The sequence below is a fragment of the Zosterops lateralis genome (assembly GCF_965231275.1).
Source record: "Zosterops lateralis genome assembly, chromosome: 1".
In the NCBI taxonomy this organism is placed as follows: domain Eukaryota; kingdom Metazoa; phylum Chordata; class Aves; order Passeriformes; family Zosteropidae; genus Zosterops; species Zosterops lateralis.
This window is the reverse complement of record NC_139762.1, coordinates 1,082,939-1,104,143: the sequence shown is the minus strand read 5'-3', so window position 1 is coordinate 1,104,143 and position 21,205 is coordinate 1,082,939. Positions and strand designations below refer to the sequence as shown.

The window sequence follows — 21,205 nt, the reverse complement described above, 5'->3', positions numbered from 1 at the left end:
CTTTATTCCTTTTCCCCCCTTTCCTTTATTCCTTTTCCCCCCTTTCCTTTATTCCTTTTCCCCCCTTTCCTTTTTTCCTTTTCCCCCCTTTCCTTTTTTCCTTTTCCCCCCCTTTCCTTTTTTCCTTTTCCCCCCTTTCCTTTTTTCCTTTTCCCCCCTTTCCTTTTTTTCCTTTTCCCCCCTTTCCTTTTTTTCCTTTTCCCCCCTTTCCTTTTTTTCCTTTTCCCCCCTTTCCTTTTTTTCCTTTTCCCCCTTTCCTTTTTTCCTTTTCCCCCCTTTCCTTTTTTCCTTTCCCCCCTCCTCTTTTTTCCTTTCCTTTCCCCCCTTTCCTTTTTTCCTTTCCTTTTCCCTCTCTCCTTTTTTCCTTTTCTTCCTTTCCTTTTTTCCTTTCCTTTTCCCCTCCTCTTCTTTCCTTTTCCCCCCTTTCCTTTTTTCCTTTTCCCCCTTTCCTTTTTTCCTTTTCCCCCTTTCCTTTTTTTCCTTTTCCCCCCTTTCCTTTTTTTCCTTTTCCCCCCTTTCCTTTTTTTCCTTTTCCCCCCTTTCCTTTTTTTCCTTTTCCCCCCGTTCCTTTTTTTCCTTTCCCCTTTCCCCAAAATGGAATATTGATTTCCCCGGTCTGGGATATTCCTACAGAAACACATAAAATGCCCACAATTCATCAAAATTAACCTGCTTTTCTCACTACTCTGGGCTGTGTTTATTTTTTCTAGCATGTAATTGATCTGTAGAATAATAATTTTTCAGCAGGCAGATAATGCTGACTGTGCCTGTTACGTTTCCCCAGTGAAATTCCCTGGCAAACTTCACTTCTTCCAAAATCATTTCGAGGTGCTGATGTAATCAAAGGCTCTGAGTGTGAACTCAACAAGAAATTATGTAGTGCAAAGTTTGCTCCTCAAATCCATGTGGAGTTAAAGTCAGTTTGGGGTTTTTTTTTTGTATATTTTTTTAGTGTAGCTGTTTGTGCTGTTCAGTAACTTTGCTTTTTGCTCATTTTTAATATCAGTTTATGCCTGAGGAGAGAGATGGAAGCAGGACGGTTACAGATCCTTAACACCTCATCAAAATTTCAGTGGGGGGTTATTTTTTCAGCTCTATTTGAATAATTAAACGTGTTGCTGAAACTAATTTTGTAAATGTGTGTGTGTGGGGGGGGAGAGCGCAAGGAGTTAATGAAAATAGTTAATCTAAATTAAAATTCATCAGAGCATCCTGGTTGTATAACACCCTGCTTTATTCTAAATAATTTTATTACTTAAAAGAGGCTTCCCAACTTATAAACTGAGAGGTGAAATATAAACAGAGATTGGGAAATGATCCTCTGAAAGACAGAATTGAACCAGGGGGGGCTCTGGTGATGAATATCTTGTTTTACACAGATCACCTTGAGCAGTGTCATTTTCCACACTGAATTTTTAACCCTTGTTTCAAAGCAAGGAAACTTTCCCAAGTGCCTCGGAGGGACTTGCCTTTTTGTCCTTAAATTCGTTTAGTTCTCCAATGAAAGATTGTAAAATCTCATTATTTATGAAACAGAAGCTTTGGCTTAAGCTCAGATGTTCCTTTATTAGAGAATTGCAGCTACAAAGGGAGGCTGGGTATCCACCAGCTGCACTCACTGCTGATAACAGGCTTTTCTCAGTTGTTTTCTTTCAACAATCCTGTTAAGGCTTTAAATTCAAGCCTAAACTTTTTTTTTGTGGAATTAGGAAAAAAAAAACCAACCTAAATCAGAGGAATAAATGCAAATAATTCAGGAAGAACAGCAGAGCAGGAGAGAGAGGTGAGTCAGTTATTGTTTGATAAGTGTTTGTAAGTCAGGAGGACAGTGTTGCACTTCAATTTATAGTATAAAATCAGAATGTAAGAGCTGTGAGAATAGATTAGGTTAATGTATGGTTTGTGCAGAGCAGGTTTGGTTTCTTTTTGATCCTTTTTTCATGGGCTGTATCCCCATAGCTCCTTGTTTGTCCTGGGGACTGTGTGGGGCTCAGATCCCAAAATCCACACTGGGGTGGGTGGGAGAGACCTTAAAGATCATCCAATTCCATCCCTGCCCTCTCCTGGAGCCCCTTCAGGCCCTGCCAGGGGCTCTGAGCTCTCCCTGGAGCTTCTCCTCTCCAGGGGAACATTCCCAGCTCTCCCAGCCCTGGAGCAGCTCCGGGGCCTCCTCTGGATCTCTCCAGCAGCTCCTGTGGATTTTGGGCTCCAGGCCTGGGGCAGCTCTGCAGGTGGGGATTCACCTGAGGGGGCAGAGGGGCACAATCCCAGCCCTGGATCCCCTTTTCCAGCAGAAAATTCCAACTTGACTTCCCTGGGAATTCCAGCCCAGCCAGGAATTCCTAATTCCCAACATCCCACCTAAATCTCCTTCTGTCAGCTCAAAGACATTCCCTGTGTCCTGTCCCTCCATCCCTTGTCCCCAGTCCCTCTCCAGCTCTCCTGGAGCCCCTTTAGGTACCCTCAGCTCTCCCTGGAGCTTCTCCTCTCCAGGAGAACATTCCCAGCTCTCCCAGCCCTGGAGCAGCTCCATGTCCTGTGGATTTTGGGATCCAGGGCTGGAGGAATCCCCTGAATGGGGCAGAATCCCCCATTTCCTGCTGCCCACACTGGGATCAGCCCAGCCCAGGGAATCTCTGACCAGACAATGTTCATTTTCTCATCCCCTCAATCCTCCTCAGGGCTTCTCTTCATTCCCAGCCTGGATTTGGGGTTTTTCCAGCCCAGGTGGAGAACTCTGCCCTTTGAACCTGCTGAGGTTGGCTCAGTGTCACCTCTCCATGTCCCCTCCCTGCAGCTGTGACAGCACCCAGAGCTCAGTGTCACCACCAAAATTCCCACTCCCAGGTGGTTAATTTGGCTTTTTCACAGTCTCTCCATTTTAGCAGCAGAAAAATCACCTTTTTCTCCTCCTCAAAGCCAAGTGCTGGTGGTGCCAAGGAAATAACCCAGCTCTAAAGTCTCAGTATTGGCAGATAAAAAAGATTATCTGAGGCTGTCCCAGTCACCTTTGTCCTCTCAGCACAAAGTTTCACACCTGCAGCTCACACTGAACATTCCTCTCTCTGCTTATCTCTTGGGAGAGGTTTTTTTTCTGTTAATATCTCAAAGTACAGGAGCTGGGATTTCTAGATAAAATACTTTATATTGTACTTTTCAAAGGAAAATACCAAAAAAAAGGGGGTTTTGTGTACTGAGAGGAGCATTTTCATTACTAAACAGGGCTTGTATTTTATGGAGTTGACTGAAATCTTAAGATTTTTAATCTGGGAGTTGCATTTGCAACTCTCTCAGCAAGTTTTTACTAAATTCTGTTGGATTGTTCTCTCTCAGCAAGGTTTTACTAAATTCTGTTGGATTGTTCTCTCTCAGCAAGTTTTTACTAAATTTTTATTAAATTGTTGTTCTACTAATTTATGTTTTAAATATTTTCATGAAGAAAGAAAAATTGAGTGTTTGAAGATGCTCACCAGGTTGAGCAGAGATCTGCAGGATTGGGCATTTTACAGCACAAAATCAGAGGGTTTTGGATTCCTAAACACTTCAGGGCTTCTGGTTTGTGTCCTCTTCATTCCTGAAAAGTTCCAGAAAGTTTCTTGCATGAAACACAGGAGCAGCTCCTGAAACAGAAGTCAAAACCTGGAATGTCTGGTTAGGAGGGGGATGGACAGACCTGAAAGTAGAACCTGAAAGTATTTCTTCTTTTAAATATCAAAGAGGAAAAAAAAAACCCCAAAAAAACCAGAGAAAAATCCCCTCCAGAATTCATCCCCTCATGATTCTAATAATTTGGCTAAAAATATAAAAAATGTCCTATAAATCCTCTAAATCTAAAGAGGGAGAAGTGTAAGAGGAAGAGAGGGGAAGTGCTGAACATTTTCTGAGTAATAAAGTGGATCTTTCTGTAAAACATCTTTACTATTAATCCAAAAATGAAGCAAACTGGAGCAGATCAGCCTGTAACAAAAAGCTTTTGGATGGAGTTGCTGCTGGGCAGGAGCTGATCCTGGTGCCCAGCTGGGCCCTGGGCAGGGCTGGGGCTGTTTGCTGCTCCCAGCCTGGGCTGGGGGGATGTGGGGCCATCCCAGCCCCACCTCCAGCCTCCAGCCGAGCTCAGACACAGTTTGGGGGGTGGATTTGCTGTGCTCATTTTCCTGGCAGTTACATTGATTTTAGGGACATCAGGAGAGCTGGAGAGGGGCTCTGTACAGAGGGCCAGGACAAGGGGAATGGCTTTAAACTGGAGGAGGGGAGGTTTGAATTGTTTATTAGGGAGAAATCCTTGGTGAAACCCTGGAACAGAGTGCCCAGAGCAGCTGTGGCTGCCCCTGGATCCCTGGAAATGTCCCAGGACAGGACTTGGAGCAGCCTGGGACAGTGGAAGGTGTTCTTGTCCATGGAAGGGGATGGAATGGAATGATCCTTAAGGTTCCCCCAACCCAAACCTCTCTAATAAAAAGTTATTACATCAGATTTAAGAAATACGTTCCCAATCTTCATTGAGAAACATCACTTAAGTCTTGAGGTGGAGCCCCAAGCAAGATGGAAATTATAAATTATGTATCAGTGGCTTTTGGCTTCATAATTTTAAGTTATTCCTTTTAAAACATACTACAGTGGTTCAGTGTGCTTTCTGTGCTTCCTACCTGATTCTGGTTTTAAAATTACGAAATTGTTGCTTTAAAAAGAGCAGTTGATTGGGAAGACTCTTTGTAGGAAGGGCAAATCCTGAATATTCAACTTGTGCAACACTTGTGGGGGTTGAAACTGGGATCTTGCTGAGTGGGAACTCAGTGATGTGCCAGAAACACAGAGTTTGCTTCATTCTAAAGTCAACTTTAAACACCAGAAGTTGTGTTATTCATTGTTCTTTCACTTTCTCACCCTGATAAGCTGCTTTGTTGTCCTTGGAGCCTCGTGCTGGTCCCAGTTTAAATTAAATTGCAATATCTGTGTGTAGGGGAGGTTTGGAGTCTGCTGGAACTTCAATACAAATCTTTGATTTCTGCCAACTGAAGAAATGCTGAGAACAGTAAAAATCCCAGAACTGCGTGTGAGACAATGTGTTAGACTTTGTCTCCATTGCTGAAATTTGTATTTAAATCTGTGGGAGAATGAATTGGAGTTTGAGCTGGATGTGAAGGCAGCAGGAGCCACTGACTCTGTTGTGGAGGGGGTGGCTCAGAAATCCTCAATCCTGCCCTGGCTCAGGAGCTTTGGCAGAGTTTTTATTTCCTCAGTGACTGTCAGATGTGGTGCACAGCAGTGTCACTGCATTCCCAGCTCCTGGGTGCATTCCCAGCTCCTGGGTGCATTCCCAGCTCCTGGGTGTATTCCCTGAGTAGTGAATGCAGCGTTGGGAGTGCACAGGGACAGAGCAAAAATGAAGGAGCTTTGCTGGATCCTGGAATCCCAGAATGGTTTGGGATGGAAGGAGCTTTAGGATCATCCAGTGCCACCCCTGCCATGGCAGGGACACCTCCCACTGTCCCAGGGTGATCCAAACCCTGTCCTTGGACATTCCAGGGATCCAGGGGCAGCCACAGCAAATCTGGGAATTCAATCCCAGCCAGGAATTCCTAATTCCCAATCTCCCATCCAGCCCTGCCCTCTGTCCATGTGAAGCCATTCCCTGTGTCCTGTCCCTCCATCCCTTGTCCCCAGTCCCTCTCCAGCTCTCCTGGAGCCCCTTTAGGTACCTTCAGCTCTCCCTGGAGCTTCTCCTCTCCAGGGGAACATTCCCAGCTCTCCCAGCCCTGGAGCAGCTCCGGGGCCTCCTCTGGATCTCTCCAGCAGCTCCTGTGGATTTTGGGCTCCAGGGCTGGGGCAGCTCTGCAGGTGGGGATTCACCTGAGGGGGCAGAGGGGCAGAATCCCAGCCCTGGATCCCCTTTTCCAGCAGAAAATTCCAACTTGACTTCCCTGGGAATTCCAGCCCAGCCAGGAATTCCTAATTCCCAACATCCCACCTAAATCTCCTTCTGTCAGCTCAAAGCCATTCCCAGTGTCCTGTCCCTCCATCCCTTGTCCCCAGTCCCTCTCCAGCTCTCCTGGAGTCCCTTCAGGCCCTGCCAGGGGCTCTGAGCTCTCCCTGGAGCTTCTCCTCTCCAGGGGAACATTCCCAGCTCTCCCAGCCCTGGAGCAGCTCCGGGGCCTCCTCTGGATCTCTCCAGCAGCTCCTGTGGATTTTGTCTCAGGCAGGACAAGTGAAAGTGTGGATGGACCATTTTCCATATGAACAGCTGGACTTTTCTTTTTTTTTTTTTTTTTTCTTCTTTTTTTTTTTCTTAATGAGTCTGAGCTGAAGAGTTTTAATTCCAGATTAAAAACTGGATGGTGTAATTATTTTTTAATTGGTCTCTGCAGTAAGAACCTGTACACTAAACCACAGAACTTTGTGAATTCCAGTTGCTGAGAGAAACAGAAATCAGGTGGATTATGTGTAGTGCTGGAAATTAATTTTATGGCTGTGTCTGAAGCCTTTTTCATTCAGTGATAATTCAGTGTTTATCAATGCAGGTTTTGATTTCTGTGGGTGTTATTTGAGGCTTTTGAGCAGTGATTTCTTTGGCTGTGGTGTGAAGTAACACACGTTGTACTGGTTCCAATCTTGATGAGGAAACTGCTGCTGGTCCTGCTGCATTTTCAGGGCAGGAATCACTTTCCTTGATAAGCACAGGAGGAGGATCAGAGCAAACACTTCCAGCAGCTCCCTGGGCTGAGGCTTCACTGCTCTGATAACTCAGAGCTGCTCCTCTGCTTTCCCAGGATAAAAAGATCTGTGGGCTTTGAAGATGCTAAAATTTCTCCTTTTTTTTTAAATTTTCCCTGTAGTTCTTATCCAGCTCATTGTTTACTGTGAGTGAACCTTCAAAAATACAGTAAAATAAAAGTGCACAATTCTTTCTAGAGAGGGAACTTTTGCTTTTTATTTGAGAGGAGATTTGTGGTGAACAAGGGATGGGACAAGAGGGAACAGCCTCAGGCTGGGCCAGGGGAGGCTAAAAGCAGGAATTTCCTCATGGAAAAGGTGCTCAGGTGCAGGAAAATTCAGAATCCCCATCCCTGGAACACCTGGAGGTGACACTCAGAGCTCTGGGCTGAGGATTTGCCACAACTTGAATTTGGTGACTTTAGAGCTCTTTCCCAATCTCAATTCTGAGATATTCATAGTCCTGCCACAACAATAACCAGAGAAGATTTAAAAACCTGCAATTAGATGATATTTAACACCACCCTGCAGATTTTTAAGGCTGGTGGGTGACAGTGGCAGCCCCTGGTGCTTTTCAGAACATATTTAGGGTTTCCCTGTGGTATCTCACATCCTACAGCAGAGTTTACTCCTGGTTTCTGGTTTAACACAGCTGTCTACACCTTGTTGTAACCTGTCAGCAACTGATGGTGAGTGCTCAGATCCAGCCCAGTTTTTCACACTGAATTAAACAAATCTGGTTTTTTTTTTTTTTTAATTTTTTTTTTTTCAGGCAGTTGCATAAGGGGAAGTGACTGCTCATCTTCTGTTCCAGTTTTTTTTTGTTGTTGTTGTTGGCTTTAGAAACTTTTTTTTTTTTTTCTTTAGAAACCCTAATTGCTCTATTACAGTTGTAAATAAACTTCTGAAGGATTTATCAGGTAATTTCAGGGCTGGCCGCTGTTGCCTTGAATTTGTTAAGAGGTAACACTGCTTAAAAATCCCTAAAAACATTTATTCTGATGGAGAATAAATGATTGTGTTCAACTCAGTCCAGGAATTTATCCACAGGATGGTTTTGAGTCTTTCTCTGGTTTGTTTTCCAATGCACCTTTAACAAAGGGAAACTTACCTCTTATAAATGGACTTTTTTTTTTTTTTTTACTGGTAGGTTTATTTTTCAATCAGAGCCTGAAAAGCCTTGGGTAAGGTGAGTGTCTTTATACCTTGGAAATGTGATCTGTGAGGCAAAGAACTAAATGTTAATGACCTTAACCCTATCTGCCTGCACTGCCCTGACCTTTCTCTCTTATCTCCCCTTTCCCCAGGTGCAGCTATCACTTTCTGTTTGCACCTCAGAACAAATCTGCTCTGATTTTAGCTGGAAATGGGGAATAACAGGAGAAAGTTGGTTTTTTTTTTTTTTTTTTTTCTGATTCTCCTGCACCCTGGTAGTGCCAAAATTATTATTATTTTTTTTTTTCTGGGGTGGAGAGATGTTGGTTGTGCTGAGGATCACTCAGAGCTGACCTAACAAAACTCTGCCTAAGCTGAGGTTTAAATTCTATAAAGTTTTGGGCACTGTCCCCACATAGAGGAGGTTAAATGACGTTTTGAGGTTTCTCTTGAATTTTCCAGGAGAATTTGGGATGTTCCTTGAGTGACTTTTGCCCTGCTGGGATCACAGTGGGCTCCTGACAAAATCAATGTGTTGAATATTTTAGTTTTGATATCTCAGGACACAGATATTGCCTCATTCTTGCTAAATCTGGTCTTTTCCATGAAACACTTTCACTTCCAGGTAACAAATCCTCTGAAAACTTCTGGGACGTGCTCAAATTCTGAATGAATTTGGTTTTTGAATTGATTCCAACACCTCCTGCTGTCTCTGCAATGAGTTTTGAGTGTCATTAACTTTTGTGGCAGAGGATTCCCTCTGGTCTAGAAGCCAATAAAATAAATGGAGAGGGACTTCAGCTAAGAAAATAAAAAATAAATGGAGAGGGACTTCAGCTAAGAAAATAAGAAATAAATCTAATTCTTCACTGTGCAGTCCAGGCTCTAAAATAACAAGATTTAAAATATTCAGTTGTCAGATTGTGGTTCACTTAAACCCTGGACAGTTTTGAATCTGTCCCTGGGGTTGTGAGCTTTGGTTCCAACACTCACTGATCCTCAGGGAGGTTCTTGGTGTGTAAAGAAATAAAACAGAGTTTTCTTGGTGTGTAAAGAAATAAAACAGAGTTTTCTTGGTGTGTAAAGAAATAAAACAGAGTTTTCTTGGTGTGTAAAGAAATAAAACAGAGTTTTCTTGGTGTGTAAAGAAATAAAACAGAGTTTTCTTGATGTAACTCAGTGCTCAGGGTCACTAAAATTTCAGATACAGAAAATAATCAGGGCAGCTCAGTGGTCCTGTGTCTGCACAGGGTTTAAATGCCTTTTATACCTTCTTTTTTTTTTGATCCAAATTAATGAAACTTCACAGAAAAATCAACTGATGATTGAGGCTTGAAACCTGCTGTGTTTGTGCAGTGGAAAATAAAGATTGTTTTGTTTTTCATGGTATTCCTTGAACATCACTCGTGCTGCTGTCTGGTGCAATTTAAAAGACAAAAGTTGTAATATTTTTGTCTAAAAAGAGTGATAAAATAATCTGCTGTATCATCACTGTCCCAAAAATGAAACGTGGAAAATTATATGGATAATATAGAAAAGATAAAAACAAAATCCTACACTCCCAGAATGATTTATGTTGGAAAGGATTTTATATCTCATTAAATCCAAATAAATCCAAAATTTCTGTTGTAGTTTCAGGTCAGGCCTGGGGCGGTTGTGAGTTGGGGTGAAGCAGCACAGGTCAGTAATTCCACCACATTCACAGGCACCAAGCAAAGCTCAACTCCCAGAGCATTTGGGAAATATTTATATATATATATATTAACCAAATAATATGTATTTATAGAGTGTATTTTAGACATTTTTTTACCCAGTGTTCTGCTCATGCTGCCAGTCTGTATTCTGTTGAGCTTTAGTATTTTTTTTTCCTTTTTTCCTCCAAATCATCCATACCAAATGTCCTACCATAATAAATTTCCAACCTGAAAAGGCAGGAATTAAATAAATCAAAAATCTCTGTTGTAGTTTTAGGTCAGGCCTGGGGCAGTTGTGAGTTGGGGTGAAGCAGCACAGGTCAGTAATTCCACCTCATTCACAGGCACCAAGCAAAGCTCAACTCCAACAGCACCCACTGATCTCTTTCCCATCAAATCCTTGATAAATGGGTTTTTAACCTGCCTAATTTTGTTTTTAACCTATTTAATGAACCTCAGTGAGGTTTATTGAGTGTCCCTGAGCTGAGAGCTGCAGCTCCCTGCCCTCCCACACTGGATAATCCCCTCCAGAACAGGGACACAGGAGGAGCTCCTGACCTGCTGGAGCTGAGGAGATATTAATGGGCGGCTCAGGTATTTCAGTTATGAAACCTGGCAGGCATCAACCTTGAAAACATAAGGAGATTTCAGTCTCACGAATTTTCTGTGCTTTTTTACACTAATAAAGTGTCAGAGGAGGCTGGGAATTCTCCAGGAGCTGTTGCTGTGGCAGCCTGAAGGGCTCAAGGACTTGGGGAAATCCAAATTTTTCTTTTTTTTTTTACACAGCAGGGTCTGAGCTGACACTGCAGACAACATTCCTTAATCTCGTGTAAATTGGTGAAATCACTGTTGGTCCCTCCAATTTCCTTTTTGGGTTTCTTTTGCCAAAGCTTAGGAAAGACAATGTTTGGTAGTTCCAGTGGGATTAGGGGATTCTCCATTCTGGGGTGCCAGGGGTGTGTTTTGATGCAGAATCATAGGAATGGTTTGGGTTGGAAAGGACATTAAGGATCATCCCATTCCAAACTCTCCCACTGTCCCAGGCTGCTCCAAGCCCTGTTTAATCTTGGGCACTTCAGGGATCCAGGGGCAGCTGTGCCAGAGCCTCTCCACCCTCCCAGCCAGGAATTCCCTCCCAAAATCCAATATTTCAGTTTAAAACCATCACCCCTTGTTCTATCACCACTTTCTATCTCTGTCTTTCATCCAAACCCCCTTTAGGTACAGGCAGGACACCCCTTCACGTTGTATTTTTGAATGTCCATAACACCAAAAATGTTCCAGTGACCCTTTGATCTGCACAACAAGAGTTTGTGATGGAATAAAGTGGAATAAAACCCCAGGGGCTGTTCTGGAAACATCTCCAGCTGTGTCCTGCTCTGGGTGTGGTGTGTGTGTGCAGTGAGGAACAGGAGGATCCTTCTTGTTGGACGTGTTGAGCGACCTGCTACAGGTTCTTTGGCTCAGAGACTTTGTCAAAGGCTTTTTAAACACCAGCAAAAATGTTAATTTTTAAGAAGGCACTGAGAGATAATGCCCCATTTGTTCCAGTCGTTGGCTGGGGAGGTTTTGTGGTGGTTTGCTCTGGTGTAGAGTGGCAGATGAGCTGCACTGCTGGAGCTGATAAAAATATAAAAACAGTTCAGTGAGAGCTGCTCACACTCTTACTCCTGAGCTCTGTGATGTTTGGTGACGTCTGGTAGTGCTGAGATGTTTTATTTCAGATTTGCAGCCCTTGATCCTGGGCTGAAATCCTCTCCCACACACTGGTGTGTCTGTTCAGAGCTGCCAGGGACCAGGATTCCATTTCAGACCTGTTGGTTCCAGTCGTGGGCTGGGGAGGTTTTGTGGTGGTTTGCTCTGGTGTAGAGTGGCAGATGAGCTGCACTGCTGGAGCTGATAAAAATATAAAAACAGTTCAGTGAGAGCTGCTCACACTCTGCTGTCCCTTGTGCTCCTGAGCTCTGTGATGTTTGGTGACTTCTGGTAGTGCTGGGGTGTTTTATTTCAGATTTGCAGCCCTTGATCCTGGGTTAAAGTCCTCTCCCACACACTGGTGTGTCTGTTCAGAGCTGCCATGGACCAGAATTCCATTTCAGACCTGTTTGCCTGTCATTGGCTGGGAAATGTCCCCTGTTTGCTCCAGTTGTGGACTGGGAGGGTTTTGTGGTGTAGTGGCAGGTGAGCTGCACTGCTAGAGCTCCCAGGGAATTGGGGTGATGTAAAAATAAAAACAGTTCAATGAGAGCTGCTCACACTCTGCTGTCCCCTGTGCTCCTGAGCTCTGTGATGTTTGGTGACTTCTGGTAGTGCTGGGATGTTTTATTTCAGGAGATTTGCTCTTGCAGCTCTTGATCCTGGGTTAAAGTCCTCTGTTCAGAGCTGCCATGGACCAGGATTCCATTTCAGACCTTTTTGCATGTAGCAACCCTGGTTAGAAAGCAGGATTTTATATGTGAGAATGTTCCTGACCACTCTTAACTCAGCTGTGACACTGAGGAGCTCCTTCCCATTCCTCTGATGCAAAAAAGCATCTCAGGAAGGTCATGAGTTGGCTCAGAGCCTCTCATTAGTGAACAAATGACATTTGGCTAATGAAAGCTGCTTTTTCTCCTTGTTACCATCAAAGAGTTCATTAATGTTCCTCCAGCTAAGGCAGGGCAGGCACTGGAGGAGCTCCAGCCTCGAAGGATGATTTCATAGTTCAATTCTTGCCTCTGTTCTCACTGCTCCTTGTGTAATTTCTGTGTAGCTGATTCTTTATGAATCCCAAATCAATAAAAATGCTATTTCTGGTCTGTAGTGTCCCCAAAAGATACAGGTTTGGATAATGCTGGCAGAGGATGAGTGTGGGGATGTGCTTTGACAAATAAAACAGATGACAGAAGTCACAGTGGGTTTGTATTGATTAGACAGAACAGTAGGAAGAATTCCTGAATTCTTAAACTCTCTATTTTTAGATGTAATTCGTCTGGGCTGAAGGCTTTCTGTTCCTTGAATTGTTCCAAAAATAAATATTTCAGAAGAGGATTAAACTTGAATGTGCAAGACAGTGTTTTTTTATGCATCACTGTTCATGGAAGGAGCTGGTCAGAAATCACTATTCTCCTGAAATTTGCATGCTCTGAATCCAAATTAAAGCTGCTTTCACCAAAACTACTCATCCACACGGGAGGCTGGAGGTGCTGGTGAAAATGCAACTGTGAGAGGTAATTTTAGCTAATTCAGTCCTGTGAGCAGCAGAGTCCTTCAGCTGTGAAAAGAGACACTTCACTCTTGCTTAAATCACTTTCTTTTTTTATTGAGCTTTTGCTGAACAGGGACAGGTTTTGCTGATTCTCACCAAAGGGCTGTTTCTGCCTTGAGTTTTTGGTGCTGGGTTTCTTTTTGGTGTGAGTTTGGACGTGAAGATTTTTTTGTTGTGTTTTGTTTTGACGCTTCAGGAAGATCTTTGTGTCTAAGTCCTTCATCTCAGCCTTGTCTGGGTGTTTCCAGGCTCTTGTCACATCCAGTTTAGGTGTAACACAGTCTGTCCCACGTTCCTCTCCTGAGCAGTGACAAACCAGAGGGGTTCTGGCTTCTGGAACTTTCCTTTCCAGGTGAGTCCAGCCCTCTCTGCGCTGCCCAGCCTTGCAGAAGCTCCTTTGGGAAGGTCCTTGGCTGGTCCTTGACACTGACACTGTGGGCAAACCATGAGTCACTCCTGCAGCTTCCCAGAGTCATTGCACGTTGTGTCTTTTTTATTTTCCAATTGCTCCTGACATCCCCCAAAATCCTCAGTGCTATAAAAACAGCTCCTCTTGTGCAGCTGCTCATTTCCTGTCTGATTGTGTGAACCTCACTGGGTTTTAACTTTGTCAACATGAATCGTCACCCAAGAGTCTCGTGTGAAAATCTGTCCCCTCCAATAAGGATGAAATGCCAAGAGTCTCATTTTAAAATCTGTCCCATCCAATAAGGGTGAAATGTGGATGCTGCCAAAGAGGATGTGCTGTGGTTTTGGGAGGTTTTCATTCTTCCACTGTTACCTGGGACTGGGAGGATGATCCCCTTCTCCAGGCAGTGAGGTTTGCGTGACATCCACAGAGCTCTGACTTGCCGTTCATGAATATTTCCCTAGAAAATGATTCACTCTTCAAGTGCACTGGAAATACATTCTGTGTTTTGAAGACTCTTTGAATTATTAGTTCTAACTGAACTTCTCTTGGGAGGAGTTCCACTCAGAAGGCTGGAATTAAATGTAAAAGCTGTGTGTTTTAAATCCCAGAATCATTTGGGTTGGAAAAGATCTCCAAGGCCCTTTCCCAGCTCCCTTATCCATTTTCTCCTAAGATTTACTATCAGCTTTATCCAGATTCCTCCTGCCAGTGTGGGAGCAGGAATTTGATGCTGAGCAAAAATTTCATTGAGTATTTGGCAGTGATGCTCATGGAGGAAAAAAAAAAATCCATCATATATTTGTGAATAAAGTCTCAATTTAGGATCTTGGTGAGTTTAGGAACAACATAGGGGGCTGTGACCATAAAAGCAATTTTCCTTCTCAGGAAAGATGTCCCAGCCCATGGCAGGGATTGGAATGAGATTTTAATGTCCCTTCCACCCCAAACCATTCTGTGCTTCTGTGATTCCTCATCAGGTTCCTCAGTAGTTTATTGCTCTGGGAAGAGCCAGGGGTGGAAATCTGAGCTGCCCAATGTGCATTTCATGGGCACTGGGTATATTTAGCTCAGGGTTCCAACACTCTGGGACTGCTTTGCATGTGGAATGTTGGAGCTGGGATGGGGCAACGCCCCTCTTGGCTTCTCCTATCGAGTGATCTTCATGCCCTGGATGTGTTGGAGACACGTTGGGAGTGTTGGGAGCTATTTAAAGGGAGCTGTTTATCCAGAGCTTTGGAAACCAGACCTGAAGGGTGAGGGAACAGGAAACTCAGAGCTTGAAGGGTTTTCTCCTCCAAAGCACTGCTGTGAATTTGGGATGGGAAAACAGCAAGTGCTGCTTGTTTAGGAGAGTTTAAAGGAGCTGATAAGAGTTTCTGATATGGGCAATGGCACATTCTTTCTTTCTGTTCTAAACTCAATGGCACTGGAGTGCATTCCACCTGGCTGGAGTCAGTGAGAGTCCAGAGCTTTGCTCTGCTCCCTCTGGCCTCACAAACAGGGCTGAGACAATCCCTGTGCACACAAAAACTCCTCAATCCTTTGCACTGGAGCCTGGCCAGTGATGGTCATTCTGTGAGGTGGATAAAGAAAATCACTGACTTACATCTTTTACCAAGCTGAGCTGGGAGTTCCTGCCCCAAAGGGCTGGAAACTGGTAGAGATGAGGCTACTAAAAGTAGTAAAAACCTTCAAAATTGCAAAAAGCTGAAGGGAATTGTTAATGTTTGCCCTGAAATATGGATGTGATTTTGGAATTGCATTCCAGTTCCAAAATGGGGTGTGTTTGGTGAGGTCTCAGTGAGAGAACTGGGTGCTAACCTGGAATAGTCAGTGTTTATGGGGTGCAAGGGGTTCAGTTTTTGTAGAAGAGGAATCTCTGAGCTTGGAGAAGCCCTTGGAATGTTCTGTGCTAACAGGACGAGGAGCTCCTACATCCTTGGCACTGGAGCCTGGCCAGTGATGGTCATTCTGTGAGGTGGATGAAGGAAATCACTGATTTACATCCTTTACGAAGATGAGCTGGGAGTTCCTGCTCCAAAGGGCTGGAAACTGGAAAATGACAGAGATGAGTAGGTGCTACTAAAAGTAGTAAGAACCTTCAAAATTGCAAAAAGCTGAAGGGAATTGGTAATGTTTGCCTTGAAATATGGATGTGATTTTGGAATTGGGGTGTGTTAGGTGAGAGAACTGGGTGCTAACCTGGAATAGTCAGTGTTAATGGGGTGCAGGGGGTTCAGTTTTTGTAGAAGAGGAATCTCTGAGCTTGGAGAAGCCCTTGGAATGTTCTGTGCTAACAGGACGAGGAGCTCAGGAAGCAGAGGAGCTGAGGAACAAGAACTGCTGGTGCAGGATGTGGAACTGGATCTTTCAGGGCCAACAAACATGAACAGTCTGCACACCAGGCACTGCCTGTTCTCTGATAGTGGCACTGATGAGATCCCTGCTGGGAAAACAGTGCTGGGGAGGAAGCACAAGGCATGGACAGGTATCTCTGCTCATTAAAACACTTCTCAGAAATGTTTCTCCAGTCCTGGTCAGTCACGGGCCACATGAGTTGGGATTTGTTGGATCTCTGAGTTTTCTCCTGTTCTTCAAGGCTTCTGCAACAGTTGAAATTTTCCTCGATTTATCATGTTAGGGGACAGGGTAAAGTCTCTGAGATTATTTTAACACCCAAATCTTCACAGCCACGCCTTCAATTTCCTCAGATCTGTGGGTTTGGGGTGAGAAGCAGAGAGACATTTAACACTTCTGCTTGTCAGTGAGAACATCCCCTAACTTAAAGAGTTTACAGTGGGGGCAGTTCAGACCCCACAGAGCAGAAATTCTGCCCTTCAGGGGTTATTTATAGAGCAACCAGAGGTGCAGCTTTACCAAAGAAAAAGTTGATTTGCCCAGACCAAGAACTCGTGGTGGATTTTATCTGACAGGCTGACCCAGCACTGCCCCATTTCAACTAAAAAAGGAGTTTCTCATTTTCTCAAATTCTGCCCAAAAAACAAAGAGAGGTCTCTGGGTTGTTTCTCTTAACAAATAAGGTAAAGTTTTGGTGATTTCTGTGCAGAGAGATTGGGATCTCCTGTGTGAGAGGGGATCACAGTGAGAGCTGTGGGATGGATGCCAGGGGAGCAGCCAGTGGGGCTGGGATGCCTTTGGGGAGGGATGTGGGTGTTTTCCATGGGGAGGAGCTGGAGAGAAGGACCCTGATGTCCCAGTTTGTCACAAATAATGATGTGGAGAGAGGAGGTGTGGGTTTGCAGAGTCCCTTTGTGTTACCCCACGAGCAAGAGCTGAATCCTGCACCAGAGACTCCTCCAGTCCTTCATTAATGTGGTAACTCCCCTTGTGAAAGGAGCAGGACTCTTCTGGAAGGCTTTTCTCACTCCTGAGTGCTTCTGCTGCTTTATTGAAGCTTAAAATGACACTTTTCACTGGGCTGTTTCCTCATTTAGCTGAAAGCTCTGTCGTTTTACTTCCCTGGAACATGAAATGTCCATCTGTGGGGAGAGGAACATGGGTTAGTGTTTGTGTCTGGCACTGAGATGATGTTTTCCTGTGAGATTGGCTCCATGACTTGCAGTGGTGGAGGACAAGTTGGACAATTATTTCTCCATGTGGGTTGAAATACTTTTAACTCCACGGCCCAGTTTATGTTCTCTTCTCCAAGGGGGTTAGAAGGAGTAATTATTGGGATAAAATATTTTTTAACAGCTGTATTTGCTTTATAATTAAGAAACATTATCAAGAGAATGTAAAATATTGTGTAGAAAACTTTGGAAAGTGACACCCAGGTGAGGAGATGGTTCTCTGGTAAATCTGGTGGGAACAACTGCACTGAAATCATGGCAAAAGTAGAGAAAAGAGCTGGAACAGATCAAGGTGGGCTCCTGATGGGATGTGGCTGGCACAGCTGTGACCTGTGAGCTCTTAAGCCTTTCATTGAGCACCTGAAATGCTGCTTAGGGCAGGGATGTCCTGATCAGCCTGGATTAATTCAGCTTTAATGCTGTGTTTGGGGAAACCTCTTAAGGTGTGTAAGGAGGGAGAAGTCACTCACTGGACTGTTTTCATGGGATATCCTAAAGAGCCTGAGCAAGTGTTGGGGGGAAACAGCAACCACAGAATGGTTGGGGTGAGAGGGAAGCTCTGGAGATGCCCCAGGGCAGGGTGAGCTGCAGCAGTGACACAGGGAGGTGTCCAGGGGGGTCTGGGATGGCTCCAGGATCCCCTGGGCAGCTGTTCCAGGGCTCTGCCCCTCCATGGAAAGAGGCTCTTCCTCCTGCTGAGCTGGAGCTTGTTGTGCTTTGCTTTGTGGCATGTTGGGGAAGATTAATCAAGGAAACCTTATAAATATGATTGTTTAGCAAAAGATTCTGAAAATATGAAACCTGTAATGGAAATAGAAATGGAAGCTCACTTTGAGTTGTAGGATATTGAGTCTTAGTTGTTATAGAACCTGAAAACAACAGCCTGGGCAGCTGAAGGAGAATCCCTTTGGATTGAACAATCCCCTTCTGCTGCCTGAGGGATCCAAAGGTCAATGCAGCAAAACAGAAAAGTCTAAAGAGGAGTTTTTAGAGTTTAAAATATAACACATGGTGATGCAGTAGTTCTTATAGGCCGTATGGAGATTCTATAGGATTTTGTGTCTTGTATTGGTTGGTCACTGTAAATTAGAATATTCATCACAAAAGGAGATAGAATGGATTGGAACCAGGACCTGGCTCTCTCTGGACCTCGCTCTCCTTTCCCTGCTCTTCCCCCTGCACTCTGACCCTGCCCCTTGCTCTCTCTCTCCCCTCTCCTCAGCCCAAACCCTCTTTGCTCTCTCTCCTTCTCTCTCTGGCACTTCCCTCCAGCCCAGGCTGGTGGCTGAAGGCAAAGCCCTTTCTACCCACGACCCCTGCAATAAACCCACATATTCTAGAATATCTCAGGTTTGCAGAGTTCCTTGTCCCTGTAAGTCACAGATGTTTCTACAGTGGCCACTGCTCCTTGTCCTTGTCACTGAACAGAGCCTGGTGCCCTTCTCCTGTCACCCATTGGAGAGATTGGTGTGGATTGTGGGATCCCCCGGGAGCCTCCCCTTCCCCAGCCTGCCCAGGCCCAGCTCCTGCAGCCTGTGCCCATCAGAGATGCTGCAGAGCCCTGAACATCTCCTGGCTGTGGCCTCTGCTGGACCCTCTGCAGCAGCTCCTTGTGCTGAGGAGCCCAGAACTGCTCAGGATATTCCAGCTGTGCTCACCAGGGCCCAGCAGAAGGGCAGGATCCCCTTTCTCAATCCTGATCCCAACAACACTGAGATCTTATTCCTCTTGAGGAGGGAACACCAAGAAAAGCTGCCTGGATCACTGGAGGGAACTGCAGCAAAATCTCCCAAGTCTCAGTTGATTCTGAGTATCACCACTCATGTCCCACATCCTGAATTTCTGCCATCCCAGGGCTCTGTAATCACACAATTCCTTCTGCTTTGTGTCTTGCAGAGAAGCACTTTGTGAGGACTGAAGTACCTGCGCAGGGAACACCTGCTCGTGAGGTAGGAACTTTGATTTTCTAATGTCCCAGCAGTAAAATTTTAATTCAAAAGCAGAGGTTTGGTCCAGCTGTTTGTGTGCTGGGAACTGCAGCCACCATCCAGAGATCTGAGATGGGAGTTCTGCCACTCTGGGAGTTTCTGTGGAGGAGACACTTCTGGGATGCACTCACCTTTCCATTCTGTTCTGTTCAGCCTTCTCATCACTGTTCTTGTTACATCCTTCCAGTTAAAATCCTTCCAGAGAGAATCACAGAATGGTTTGGGTTGGAAGGGACCTTGAGGATCATCCAGGTCCTCCCCTGTCCTGGGCAGGGACACCTCCCACTGTCCCAGGTTGCTCCAAACCCTGTCCTGGGACATTTCCAGGGATCCAGGGGCAGCCACAGCTGCTCTGGGAATTCCAGCCCAGCCAGGAATTCCTTCCCAGTATCCAATATCCTATCTCTCTCTTGCAGTTTAAAGCCATTCCCTGTGTCCTGTCCCTCCATCCCTTGTCCCCAGTCCCTCTCCAGCTCTCCTGGAGCCCCTTCAGGCCCTGCCAGGGGCTCTGAGCTCTCCCTGGAGCTTCTCCTCTCCAGGGGAACATTCCCAGCTCTCCCAGCCCTGGAGCAGAGGGGCTCCAGCCTTTGAGGTATTTAATGAAGTTTCAGACATTCCTGGGATTCTGGCTGGGATAACCTGTGGAACTCCAAGTTTATCCTTTCTGGCCACTTGGACCTTCTTTCCTTCCCTTTTCTGCTTCAAAGGGCTCACATCTTGTTTAACTTGGTCACTGAAATCTTCTTTTTATCAGAGTAAGAGGACTACAAAAGATTAAAACGGGTAAACTGGGCTAAGGAAAACAAGTCAGATTTGATTTGTTAGGAATTGGGAGCAGCAGATCATCCCAGTTTTTTATCCTAGCTGCCCTTTGGATGCAGTTCCACTGGAATCTGCCATCAGCTCTGCTGTTGGGATGTTTGAGGTGCAGGGGAAGGAATTACAATTTATTCCTGATTTTTGTATGGACTCACAGACCCAGGTGTCTTCTGCAGAGCACTTTGGGTTTGTTCTTCAATGCTGGTTATGTCTGGGAGTCCTGAGAGGAATATCTGCTGTTTTCTTCACTGTTGGATCCCTCCATCTGCCTTGTCCTGTAGAAAAGGCCTGAGCTGTCAGTGCTGGTACCACCCAGTGACCCTTGGAGTGCAGAGGAGTCCCCTGGATAGAGCTCAAAACACCTTGATTTAACATCGGCTTTATCCACTGTGATCTCCTGGAGGTGCCAGGAGCCTCACAAGTCTCCTAAAACTGAATTATGGGATAAAATTGTTCCTCAGGTGCCTTGTTTTTTTTTTTTTGATGCCCTTAATGGCAGACACAGAGATATAACACTGCAGGTGCAGAGTCCTTTATTTTCACTGGGGCTGATGCTCCTGTTCATGGTGGGCCTGGAAGAGGCTCCCGTGTCCCTCTTTTAAGGTGGCTGGAGGATGTTTCCTGGAGTGGCTGGAGGATGTTCCCTAAGGTGGCTGGAAAATGTTTCTTGTACCTGAGGTGGCTGAAGGATGTTCCCTGTTCCCTGAGATGGCTGGAGGATGTTCCCTGGGGTGGTTGGAAGATGTTCCCTGTTCCTGAAGAGGCTGGAGGATGTTCCTTGAGGTGGCTGAAGGATTTTCCTTGTTTCTGAAGTGGCTGAAAGCTGCTCCCTGTTCCTGGAGTGGCTGGAAGATGTTTCCTGTACCTGAAGTGGCTGAAGGGTGTTCCCTGAGGTGGCTGGAGGATGTTCCCTGTTCCTGAAGAGGTTGGGAGATGTTCCCTGTTCCTGAAGAAGCTGAAGGATGTTTCCTATTCCTGGGGTGGCTGGAAGATGTTCCTTGTTCCTGAAGTAGCCGGAAGATGTTCCCTGTTCCTGAAGAGGCTGGAGGATGTTCCCTGTTCCTGAATTGGCTGGAGGATGTTCCCTGAGATGGGTGGAGGATGTTCCTTGGGGTGGCTAGAAGATGTTGCCTCTTTTCCTGAAGATGTTGGGAGATGTTCCCTGTTCCTGAATTGGCTGGAGGATGCTCCCTGTTCCTGAAGAGGCTGGAGGATGTTCTCTGAAGAGGCTGGAAGATGCTCCCTGTTCCTGAATTGGCTGGAGGATGTTCTCTGTTCCTGAGGTGGCTGGAAGATTTTCCCTGAGGTGGCTGGAAGATGTTCCCTGTTCCTGAAGAGGCTGGAGGATGTTCTCTGTTCCTGAAGAGGCTGGAGGATGTTCCCTGAGATGGGTGGAGGATGTTCCTTGGGGTGGCTGTAAGGTGTTCCCTGTTCCTGAATTGGCTGGAGGATGTTCCCTGTTCCTGAGGTGGCTGGAAGATGTTCCCTGTTCCTGAATTGGCTGGAGGATGTTTCCTGTTCCTGAGGTGGCTGTAAGGTGTTCCCTGTTCCTGAATTGGCTGGAAGATGTTCCCTGTTCCTGAGGT

At 45.3% G+C, this 21,205-nt stretch overlaps 1 protein-coding gene across 4 annotated transcripts in view; it reads left to right on the top strand.

The window, feature by feature from the left end:
• Nucleotides 1–21,205, top strand: part of MAP4 (microtubule associated protein 4) — a 187,972-nt gene that overhangs the window by 11,576 nt on the left and 155,191 nt on the right. For all 4 annotated transcript variants that reach the window (XM_083884868.1, XM_083884869.1, XM_083884867.1 and 1 more), the window contains exon 2: nucleotides 18,709–18,761. The gene's annotated coding sequence lies outside the window, so the exon portion shown is untranslated. The remainder of the gene's footprint in view (nucleotides 1–18,708; nucleotides 18,762–21,205) is intronic.